We start from the raw sequence: 12248 nt of genomic DNA, 5'->3' as shown, positions 1-12248 counted from the left end.
CCTGCCAGCTGACACCATATATTCCAAAGACTGAAAGTGGCTCTATGCAGTGTTGATTGTCTGAAAAACAGTTACAAGACAGGACTCACACAATCCCTCTCAGCAGCATCTTATTCTGGTGTCAGTGGTGGAAAGACCTTAAACAGCATTGCTATTTGTTGTCATCATTTTTGATCTGATGAAGTTGAAGGCGAGAGTGAAAGCCAGGCCATTGCAGAAAGCTCCATCCAGGCACGGGCACCACAAGGGCCCTTTGGCAATACAGAAGCAGATTGTGTTTGGAATCTGGTAGGCACGGGGACAGCTGACCAAGAGGACCAAGGATGGTATGGTATGGTGACGCTGCCCAAGGCATCAGCATTGCACCCTTGAATTTTAGGAACATGAATATCCATTTTTTATTGTACATTTTGTTCATAAGTGTATCACAAACTCATGTGCATTTGAGGCTGGGGGAAATGAAGATGTATCTGTTCTCCACATCATAGGCCTAACTTCTTCCAGGCCTCAAATCCTGCAAGATCTGTAAACATCAGCAGAAGACTTCCCTCTTCATTTAAGCAAAGGGACGAATACGCCCTCCTGAAGGAATTCCACCAATCTCCTTCTGCTGAAACCTAACACAAGAAAACCCAGTGACAATGATAAAAGCTGGGGCCACGTTTCCCTGAATGAGGCATAATGCAGCATTAATTCATCCTGGTTTTTAAATAGGAGAGCTAATAACTTCAGTCAGGAATTTACGAAAATTGAACTTAGGCCACTGACCCAAGACACAGCAATTTGGAAGCTGGAAGAGAGATAAACAGAACCTATTACATGGGAGCAGCATTTAACTATAGCAAGAGTGCTGATATCTGACATCTGAGTCTTGGATCAGTAGCTACAGATACCGTAAAACCACCATGTGCAATTAGACACAATCTGTGATGTGCATTTCATAATAAGGCCAGCAGTACCACAGCACAGTTACTGACAGCATTCACAAAATACAAGCACATTTTTTCCAGGTCACATTTAAGGTCATTTTTAGCAACAGCAAAAAATATTCTTGTTTCCTGACAGGTATTTAGAATCTTCCTGAGGTCTCGTTAATTAGTCAGATTTTATTTTGCTTATGACATTAGCCTTGAGGAGGGGGGCAGTGGTGAACCACAGAAAAAAGTGAGGAAAAAAAATCCTGTTCCAGAAAAGTAAAACCCGTAAATCTGATCATGTTCCATTTTTTCATTAGTATGCACAAATAAAACACATTCTAAATTTTTACTGAAACACAAAAGCTGGTTTTTCAATCTTCATTTAAAACAGCCTAACCCCCCAATATGTTAGTGGTAAGTACCACTCTTCTTTTTTTTCCCATATGAGTTACAAATATAAAGCATTAGGTCTGACCCTTCCTTCCCCAAAACCATTATCAAAATCACATGCAAAACTGATCCTTCTGGAAGCCCAATTTACTTGAAGCACCTTCGCTCCACTTGGCTAAAGAAGGAGCAATAATCCATGTGCTGGTCTCTGCTTATAAGCCATTTCTAAGAAACAAAAACCTTAATCTTAGCAACAACAGGGTTTGGTATTTCCAACCAGAAGCTTTTAACAGAGAAACCTTTTTGGAAAAGTTAAAACCTAAGCAATCAACTTTTCAAAGCCTCTTTTGTGAGTGAATAAGGCCAGTTTCAAACCAGAGGAACCCAGACACGCACAGCTCTCAGTGACTTCACCCCAGACGCCACCCAGTTGTCCTTCACAAGCACTGAACAGAGCAGTACCAAAGAGACCATAGTCCTTGAGAGCCAAGCTCCCACGGCCTTGCCTGCAAGAGTAGCACCTTCTCACAAGCCTGTTTAGATCAGCAAAGAATGGAAGCAACCTCCTGCCTTAAAGCACTCATTTATTTGGGATTTGTAATGCCTATCTTTCGTAAGACCTGGCGCTGCAGTCAGTTTAGTACTGTGTTGAGCTTGGATTTCAGACTTAAGCCCACCAGTACTAATATGCCAAAATTTCTAATGGGGAAGGAAATTCACAAAACCCTTGACCGTAAGAACCCTTGACTGCTCCAGCCTGTCAGCCCCATCCTAGGGCAGTGACAAGGTCCCGTGGGCTCCACCCAAGGTAACTGAGAGGGTGCTGTTCACCATGGATAGAGTGCACACACAGCCCTACAATGAACAAACAGCTGGGGAAGAACCAGGGAAGCAGTTTGGGGTCATTTGTTGAGATGACCCGGTATACCTGCAAGGATAAGGAAAGTTATATTCTCTGGCATCCACAGACAAAGACATTTCCAGGCAGAAAAGTGTTCTGCCTTTGAAGTCCAGGAAATTCAGAACTTAAGTATTTAGACAAGGAGAGCCTCGAGGATTTCTTTTCTCTTCACAGAGTGTCAAACTGAGCAGATTTTATCTAGTTCTTCCTGAATCAGACTACAGGATGGAATTGAAAGAGACTGTACATTATACTCATTGGATCTGGTAGGCAGGATTAATAAGCAGACTTGTTGTGACTTGTGAGAATCATAGAATCATAATTTGGCCTGAAAGAGACCTGCAGAGGTCATCTAATTCAGCCCTTTGCAAAGAAGGTCTACTTAGATCAGGTTGTTCTGGGATGGATCCAGTCTTTAATGCTTTCAAAGACGAAGACTAAGCAAGGTCTCTGGGCAAAATATTTCAGTATTTTACCACTCCCTTGGTAAAAAACCAAAACCAAAACAAACAAAACCACCAAAACACCCACCCCTTTAATATTTAAAATGGAATTTTACAGATTTCAGCTTGTGTCTGTTGGCTCTGTCACTTTTCTTCTTCTGCTGGGGAGCCCAGAAGTGAAGCAGCACTCCAGATGCAATTTCCTAGGTGTTGAACAGAGGTGAAAGATCACTTTGCTGGATCTGCTGGCTACACTCTTATTAATACAGCCCAGGACACAGTCTGCCTTGAAAGGACACGCTTGAAATCTGGTTATTATATGGCTTTAATTAGTCTGTACTGGAAACCTAGAACTGGCAATGTTTCCCCTCTGCACATATAAAAGAAAGTGCAACAGAGACTGTGACTCAGGCCACAGATTGTTCAGAGTTCCTCATGGATGAAGAGTGAAATGAAAAAAAAAAAAAAATTAAAATTTACATTCACTAGACTGGTGAGTCTTGCTGAGTTTCATCAATACACAAAATTACTCTGTGTGGCACAGTCATGGAGGCACCTCTTTAGAGGATCCAAAATCAGACTAATTCGTCATTTTTTCTGTTGTAACCAAGCTACAGTTCATTAATCTATCCCAAAGTCATTACCTTTGTGTGGCTTTTACTGTTACTTTGAACAAGGGAATGGCATAGACGGTAGGAATTGTTTTGCCTGATCTATTCTATAGCAGCAAAATAACACTGTCTTCTTTCCAATTACTCTTAGGATCAGTAGATTGTAAATGTTTAAAAGAGAGGACACTCAGTAGAATTAGACCATTGAATCAGTGTATCCCTGAAAGAGCACAATGCACACAACTTAATTTTTCTCCCCTTGAAGTAATTTGGAATTTTTCCCTCAAGTTAACCATGGGTTGGGTTTAGTTTATAGCAAGAAACGAGGGACCTGTCAGGTGAAAAATGAGAAGCTGAATCCTCCATAAAGGAGTGTTTTTACACCACTCATTCTGATACAAAAATGGCTTTGCATTGAAATCACTTTGAATTTAAGGCAGTAGAGATTTAAGCTGATAGTTGCAGACATTTGCTACAGTAAGTGTTTTGGTCCCTTGGCATTGTGGCCTTGCTGCCTTCCAGAAAACAGTGTTTCTATCTTCCCCTACAGATGATTTATCTTTACCCACAGCTTTGCTCATGCTGTTATCTCCTTCATGTGGAACCATAAAACATTTGAATCAGAGCAAGAGAACACCATGTTACACAGAAAAAGCCAAGAAAAGGGATTTGGTGTCGAGCTGACAGCTTTAACCTATACAGAAGCTGTCTGAAATGAAGCACTGCCTGTAAGCATGAGCATCAAGCCCAGTCTGCAGCTGGTATCACATGTGAGGATGGAAAGCATCGAACTGCTTGGAGTGCTGCTGAGCTGAGACAAGTTCAGAGCCCTGCCCTGAGCCTCCTCCTGTGCTCTGATAGATGGCAGAGGAGGATGAACTCGGATGGCCAAGGGGCTTCCCTGCAGCAGCTGATGTGATCCGTCAGGCTCCTGCCTAAAAGACAGCCCAGGGAAGGAAAGAGGGAGGGAAGGAGGGAAAGGAATAAAAAAGGGAATGAAATAACAATGAACAGCACATTGTTCATGCTGTCCTCTTTCCCCAGCTGGAATCAACCCACATAACCAGGGGGGAGAACATCTGTCTCCAGAAAGACAAACACATAGGGCTGTCAGTTTTAACAGGTATGAAAGTCATTATTACTATCACACGCATCATTATCCAGAGACCACTTTATAAATCCAACCCAGCACTGCCATCCAGCAGACCAGAAGCTTCTTTGACAGTAGATTCTACTAGGAATATGGTTTTCATCTAACTAGTTCACAGGATTTAAGGAATAACCATCTGCTCCTTGCTCTCCTCCCACAGGCACTATCAGAAAGGGCTTAGTGGAAGACAAGGATAACACTGATGCTTTCTTAAACAAGAAGCACAGCGGCTTTTCCTCGTGCCTATGTACCTTCCACAAAGGGGCAGCAATAGCAGACGCTGTACCTGCTATTTGTCTACAAGCCGCAGAGGTTGTCTCAAGGTGTGCTTTTAACTAAGGTGGAAAATGGTTCTTGGCAGCAGGCAGTAATGAATGAATCTACAGGAGTCACTCCAGACTGCCTGGGCTTGGCTGGTCCCCTGCAGCCTACAACAACTCAGCAGCATCATTAGTGAGTTATGGGAGAGGGTTGCTTGCAGCTGACTGAAAACCATCTCTCTGGAAGGTGTTTGGTGTGTGTGCTGCAGGGAATTTCCTGCATGCTGTTTCTAGAGGAAGGCCTTAGTTAGGAGTCAGGGACCTCCCTGAGCACTGTGGACATGAGCAGGATGATTCAAATTTGGATACTCCTGCTCCTTGGAAAAACGTGTCACCTACCTAGCAATCTCCCTCTCTGTCTCCATGGTCCTTGTTAGCAGGCACTCTGAGCACCTCAGGACCTTAATGGTTTTATCATTGCAGCACTTCAGTGTAACAAGTGAGTAGGTGCTATTCACAAATGGAGACCAGAGCCCTGAAAGCATTGATCTTCCCATTTCATTTCATTAGAAGTCCAAATTCATTGCTAAAGCACACTTGGTGCTCTCAAGGGTGTCTTACTGCTCACACCCAGCTTTGCTGTGCCTCAGTCTGATGGGAGTGCGTGCAAAACCGCATCAGACCAATGCAAACTGCAGCCCATGAGCTCTGCCTCAACACTAATGCCCCAGAGCAGATCCTTCAGCTGCCTGTTCCCTCCTTGTCTTGCTCAGCAGAACCCCCTTCCACAGGCATACCCATAACACACCTGCGGCTGATGCAGGTTCATTCTGTGCATCCATCTGTGGTGAGGACTCTGGGAGATAAGCAGTGTGACAGGAGGCTTCTGAGAGGGCTACATGGAGGGCAAGCTGTCACCAGCCCTTTCCCACTCGCCACACACACACCATGAGCCAGGTTAGCCCAAGGCCTTCCCTGGTCCAGGTGTCTGTGTACAAGCCACACAGCTGCTACCCCTGCAGCATTGCAGCCTCAGCAACTGAGACCAGCCAGGAGCTGAGTCCTGCTCTGCTGGATTTGGAACAGGTCCAGCAGAAAGCCCTAAACATCACCCTCACAGATGGTTTGAGGCTTTGCATCTCTGTTGCTTTCCTTTGGCTAGGTAAGAAAAAAATATTAGCCTGTTTCTCAGTCTAATGGATGAATGACAAGGTGGATTATCTGCTCAGGTATTGCTCCCGTACTTTGCCATGGACCTGCAGAAGTTGCAGAGAGCAGCTATGGCCAGTATTTCTGGGTCAAGTTAGCAAGCACCCAAAGCTGGGCTGAGGAGAGCAGACCCCATACACTTCCAGCTGTGTTACCACCTTGTGTACGGTCACTTGGTCTGACCTCACCAGCCTCACATTCGGGCACAAACACCACCCACAGGAGACTTTGCTCCATTTCCTCTGTTCCTCCCCATTTAAATGGGAGCAAAAGCACACAGTCATAGATTCATAGAATGGTTTGGGTTGGAACAGACCTTAAAGTTACAACCCCATGGCATAGGCAGGGACACCTTCCACTAGATCAGGCTGCTTGAAGTCCCATCCAGTCTGGCCTTGAACACTACCAGGGATAGGGCAACCACAGTTTCTCTGAGTAACCTGCAATCACATCACAGATTTGCTGGAAAGAGCGATGCATTTACCTCATATTAATACTTTCATGTTTTATCATCAGTATGGCAACAGCCAAAGAAAAGACTCCTTCCTTTTACTAATGGCTTCTGCTTAGGTACTGCACACCAGGAGCAATCATCAGAAGCTTCTTCCATCAGAAGCCCTACCCCTTCCCAGCTGCAAGGACACGCTGTGCTACCAAGGCAGCCAGCAGTCCTGTGACGTGCAAAAAGACACATCACAGGAGGAGCTTCCAGGGCAGAAGCTCAGCATGAAACAGATGAGAGATGCAAGGGATGAGTAGTTCTCATGCCAAAAAGATGTGTGTGCTGTACCTCCTCCCTTGTTATGTTTGAAATATAGTTGCTATTTTCTGGTAAAAAAAAAAAATATGGACTATATTTTAATTAAGCTTTTCCTGCTGCTCAAGTCAGTTTGATAGCAATTCCTATGAATCCAGGCCCCTACTGACATATGAATTACTTCATTTTCATTTGCTGAAATGCACCAATTAAAAACTCGGAGTGGAAGAGCTTCTGAGATACAGCTTGGATGTCTCAGTTAAAAACTCTGTAGCTTTGCCAATCTCAGCAATTTATTTTGCCACAGATCACTTTTAGTCACAAATTACAGTGTTGGAAGTAGATAACATAGCCATAAACTTCGAGCAAGAGTTTTAGAAAATACAGAATTTGCTCTCTGATGTGGGATTTTTTCCTATCTGCAGTTCGTCTAACTTTCCTTTCTTGAATATATGGTAAGCCATGCTACACTATAACCAATAGCAAAGATCATATGTTTAGAAGTGCACAGATGTCAATCTCTCATCGATGTCATCAAAGATTTATCATCTAAATGCAGATAAAACCTTGCTGACACCAGAGCCTCATTATCTCTTTCATGTTATGTCAAATATCATGAAACTCAGGGTTCAGAAATACCAGCATTTTCACTATAATTTTTCAACATTTTGAGGTGCATAAATTTTCTGATTCTCAAAATTCCTGATATTTCTCCTGGAGACACAAGCAGAACCACTGAGTAGTGCCAGCATTTCCCACAGAAGCCCAAACTCATGTCACAAACTCTTGTTTCTGCATTCATGAGGCCTGGCCCAGCAGAGATACCAGTATGACAGGGCTCTAACACAACAGAAACCAAGAGAAGCTGATATCTAATAGCATCTGGGTTACACCAGTCATGCAGGATATGTGAGACCCAGAGGTCCAATCTCTTCCAGGGTAGACATGAAGAAACCTCTCTCATGAGCATATCCTAAAACCAAAACTTTCAGATCCTTCTGGTGAGTCTGTCTGAATGACTCTTGATGAAGATACTGCATGACGGTGAGACATCTGAATATTCATCAGAGAGGACCTCAGAGCACTCTCATCCCCTTCCTGCATCTGATCTAAGAGATATTTTCATTCTTTTTTTTCAGACTGATTGAATGGGTATTTAATGAATCCATACAAAGCTGAACAGCTTCATGGGACAGAGAAAGCAAGGCTTGCTCAAAAAGAGCTTACAGTCTGGTGGCTTTCAGTACCCTCCTGGGAGATATCGGTTCAAGTTCCTTCAGTGAGATATGAGACTTCAACCTTGGTCTTTCATACCCCACGGAAGCAATCTTAAATATTAATGCTTTTATTAACTGGCGTGGCACCATTTCCTCTTGTGTGTGAGAATATCCAACCTCATTAAAGCACTTAACCTTGGGAGAGTATTAGGCAGTGTAACACAAGTGAACAGAAGCACCATATTCCAACAGCTGTCAGGACAGTAACTCTCTGTCCTATTCCCCACCAGCTACCTCTGGCATGCCAGGTTTGATAAATCTCATTTTAGGTGGCATTCCTGGCTTTACAGGACCTTGGTGCCTGACTCGGGGATACAGCTTCCACTGGAGGACAAAGAGGTCACAAAAGAAATGTTACAACTCTGAATCCAAATATCCTTGGTGGACTTAGCTATGGTGTCATGGAAGGACACCGTCCATCAAGTGACTCTCAGGTCATACACTTCCCTCAGTTAAGGGCATGATTGATTTCTACAGAACTTCATGGAAGAACTTCCATGGACTTCACTAGGAAGTGGTTTATTTCTCCAGTGCCCCTAATTCCACCATGGTGTTTAAGCACTCTAGATCACTAGGTCTATGATGTAGAGTGCTTACCTGCCAAATGGAGCATAGTTTATATCAGTTCTCATAAAACTGTACTGCAAAAAAGAAATGGAAGCTATTAAATAATTCAAGGGTGTCATAGCCATCAGCTGGCTGAATACCTATGAAACAAAATCTGCTTACAGAATATGCCACTAAACCTTGTCTTACTCAGAAGCACTGCTAAGAAAAAATATAAACACATAGCAAAACTTCTTTCTTCTCATCCCGGACATGTTTTAATAACAATGCGACCACAGCATTTCATATCCAAGTAAGGATGAATTATGATTTCAAATAAACATCACCTTTTTAATCTTTGGACGTAAAATATGTGTAAGGTTGCAACTGGAGCAACAAGATGATATACCACTGGGACAACAAAATAACTGTTCCATCTAATTCTCAAAATTAGCTTTAAGTTCAAAGCAACCACAACTAACACTACAAAGGCCCCTGGATCACAGCAGCTACATAGATTAATAGAAGTTACTTGCTCCATAGACCTCAAAGAGTTTTTAAGCCAAGAGGTGCAGTCCCCTCTCTGTACATCAATGGACTATAAAAGCAAGCAGCTTTGGCTTCCCAAAGAGCCATCCAGCATGGCAGGTATTTTTGCTTTAAAAGGGGCTATCAAATTTTCAGGCATATCAAATATCGTACGAGCCATTTTAAGACCCACCAGAATGGTATTTTTATGTCAGGAACCTGTAGACATGTGTTGCTGCATTCAACAATAGATTGAAAGCATATGGATGTGAAATTCAGCTGTGAAAGTGTTAGAGGGCTGTGTAGAGCTGAGCGAGACAGATCTCATGTAAATTCAACCTTGCTTCCTTGCAGTCTTTGTGGGGATTCAGATAAGGGAGTTGCTGGTGTGAACCCACTCCAGCAGCAAAGCTGTGTTTTGTCTGGGGTGGAGCTTTCTCTCCAAAACAGAATTTACAAAGAACAAATACTTACACAATCTGAACAAGCAAGTGACTGGAACCTGGGAGTGACCCCAGGGAGGTATAGTATTGAACAGTGTGAGCTTCCCTGTTGACTTCAGTATGTCTTCAAGCACAGCTCTATCTGTGGTGTCCATGTGTTCCCTCTGCGATGTGCACAAAGCTCAGTACCTCAAAATTGGGTAACAAATGCCAGCACACTGAGCAAGGACTCGCCTAACTGTGGACCCTCCAATAACAAGGTCAGGGGTGTGCCTTCAGCTCTACCCTGCTGCAATTTGGGCTCCCAGCTCAGGAATTGCACAACCATTCCTGCCTCCACTCAATATCCAAAGGCTGCATTATCTTTAGCGGATAAGCACCAAAGTCCTCTTTTTTTTTTTTTTCAAATGCTATACAAGAAGTCAATTCTCTCTCTAAAAGCACAGTCACTGAGGTAGCATGCACTGTCACCAGCTGCCCTGCCATCCATGTGCCTGCAGAGTTTAGCTGCTTTGAGGCTTAGAGGTTAAGCATGAAGAAGTTTTAAGCATCATAATTTCAGGCACTAGTCCAAGTGATATATAGGCACTGTAAATTCTTTGGGGATTTTCCACCCAATTCCTTACCTGTGCATGCAGCAAGCCATTATGGATGTGAGTTACGATACAAAAATACTCACCAATGGTTTCTTATCCCAGAAGGTAGCTGATTGAACAGACAATATGGATTCCATGGAGCAGTCATGGCAAGGAAACTCAAAGAGATCAAAGAAGCTGACAAGATGCAGAAAATTAAGCACTGAGGTGAATTGAAGCAGACAAGAAAAAGAGAAAACACGATAGAGAGCTGCAAATATTTGTGGATGTGCATGGACACACGAGCGACTACCTGGACCGTACTGAGTTTCCACTCATACACAGACACAACTTTCCACACGTTGCATCAGATTTAAAAAGAAACTTGGCCTTGAACACAGGGCTGCCAAACCATTTTAGTGACGAAACATAAGAGATAGTAAGGTACAGTGCTGAGACAAAGCTTCCAATGGAAATGGGAGAACGTCAAAAAATCACTTCTATGTTCAGTTTAGCTTTTAGCTAGTCTCACACATGCCCGGCTTTAATTACTGAAGCAATTTCACAATGCTCTGACTATGAAGTAGGGCCTCTTTTGTCCAGCAGCAGCTATAGAGAAGAACTGCAGAGGGAAGCAGGCAGTGCCCAGAAATCACATTGCATTCAACACATTTTGGACATTTGCTCAGCTAGCCTTGGTCCAACCCTGCCGCTAGAGTATATCTAGTTTGGTTGGATGCGAGAGAAACGTTCACAATTTGAAAACACACTGGGATGCAAACCAAAGTGCATGTGTGTCAGGGGTGGGTGTTCGGATGATTCATTTCAAAAATGCTCCCATGGACAACCACCAGCTGAACCCAAAACAGAAAGGTCCTGATCTGCCTGTCTGTCACTGCTGAAATGGCTTGCAATGTCCCACCATCCCAAGCAGAGCAGAGAGCTCATCTCCCCAGCCCCAGGTACAGTAATTCTCCCCACCCCAAAGGGCAGGTCTGTATCTGAAACCACAGAGATGTAGAAGCTGATGGAAATTGTATTCTTTGAGCCTGTGGGCAGTGCCCAGGGCCCTGGTAACATTACATTCTTTCCTTCATTTGCTGCTATTTAGTGGATTCTCAGAACGGCAGCATTGCAGTTAGGCTTACAAATTACAAGACAACAGACAAAGGGAATAAATGAGACAAAATTAAAGACATTACTCCTACCTCCCATAAGTTATCTCTGTAGTCTATTTTAACAGCGTGATTTTTCCAGTGTATGTTAAAATAGTATGAAAAATAAACCCTCCTAGAACACTAACTAGGCATTAATGAAAAAGCAGAATATTGTTTTGTGTTCTCCAAAACACAGAAAGAAAAATATTCCCACCAGATCTCATAATGCCTTTCCAGGGGAGAAAGAATCATAATCTTCTATATTGAAAAAGAGACTTAGCTCTTGGAGTCGGAAAGAAAATAAATTAATAAACCTAATTACACACTCCGCGCATGGAGGAATCGAAGGCGCAAAGTCAGCCCAGGAGAACCGGGCGCTTTGATTGTGCTCACTTTACAACTTCCCCTGTCACTGTGCGCGGCCCCAGGGAGGCACCTCCTGGCGCTCCCGCGGGGGCTGCGCGGGGCGGGCGCTTCCCCCGGGGCAGCTGCGCGCCTCTGCGCGGGGCACGGCGGCATCCGTGCGGCCACGCACCGAGGCTCCGCTTCGCCTCTCGGCGCCGTCCCGGGCAAACTCCGGCGGCGGAGCCTCCCCCGAGCTCACCGGCGGGCCGGGCTGCTGTGGCACCGCTCCCTTAAAGGCGCCGCGCCCGTGCGAGTTCGGGCTGAGCGCGCTGCACGCCCCGTGCCCGCGCAGAGCTGCGCAGCGGCGGCGCAGAGAGCCCTGTGCCCGACCTCCGCCTGCCACCAGCCTCGGTGGGGAGCAAAGCGCTTGGCATGTAGGAGCGAAGAGAGGGAAAAGGTGCGGGGCGGAGGGAGGTGTGGGGGAGGAAGGCGGGAAGGGGGATGAAAGGGGGGGGGAAGAGCTGCCTCTTTAAATACTGGGGGCTGAGCGCTTGCCGGGGCGTCCGCGGCGGATCCAGCCTCCCTCCCTCCCTTCGGCCGTGCCTCTCCGGCGCTCATGCCCAGCCGCGGAGCCGGCGGCGCGGCGCTCGGGCGCTGCCGCTGCGCGGGGAGCAGGAGCCGCGCCGGGCCGGGGCCATGATCCAGCCGCGCCGCCGCCCCGCCGCCCGCTCGCCCTGAG

General features: G+C 45.1%; 1 protein-coding gene across 2 annotated transcripts in view; it reads left to right on the top strand.

The window, feature by feature from the left end:
• Positions 1-11694: 11694 nt before the first annotated feature.
• Positions 11695-12248, top strand: part of LRATD2 (LRAT domain containing 2) — a 7402-nt gene continuing 6848 nt past the window's right edge. Inside the window, exon 1 of one of the 2 annotated variants that reach the window (XM_042036509.1) lies at positions 11695-11943. The gene's annotated coding sequence lies outside the window, so the exon portion shown is untranslated. Of the gene's footprint in view, positions 11967-12248 lie in introns of both variants that reach the window. The other variant, XM_042036507.1, reaches the window with a different exon arrangement.

Source organism: Corvus kubaryi, unplaced genomic scaffold (assembly GCF_017639235.1).
Source record: "Corvus kubaryi isolate FWS band 111438036 unplaced genomic scaffold, C.kubaryi_AGA036_p1.0 37385, whole genome shotgun sequence".
NCBI lineage: Eukaryota > Metazoa > Chordata > Aves > Passeriformes > Corvidae > Corvus > Corvus kubaryi.
This window is presented reverse-complemented; position numbering and strand designations above follow the sequence as displayed.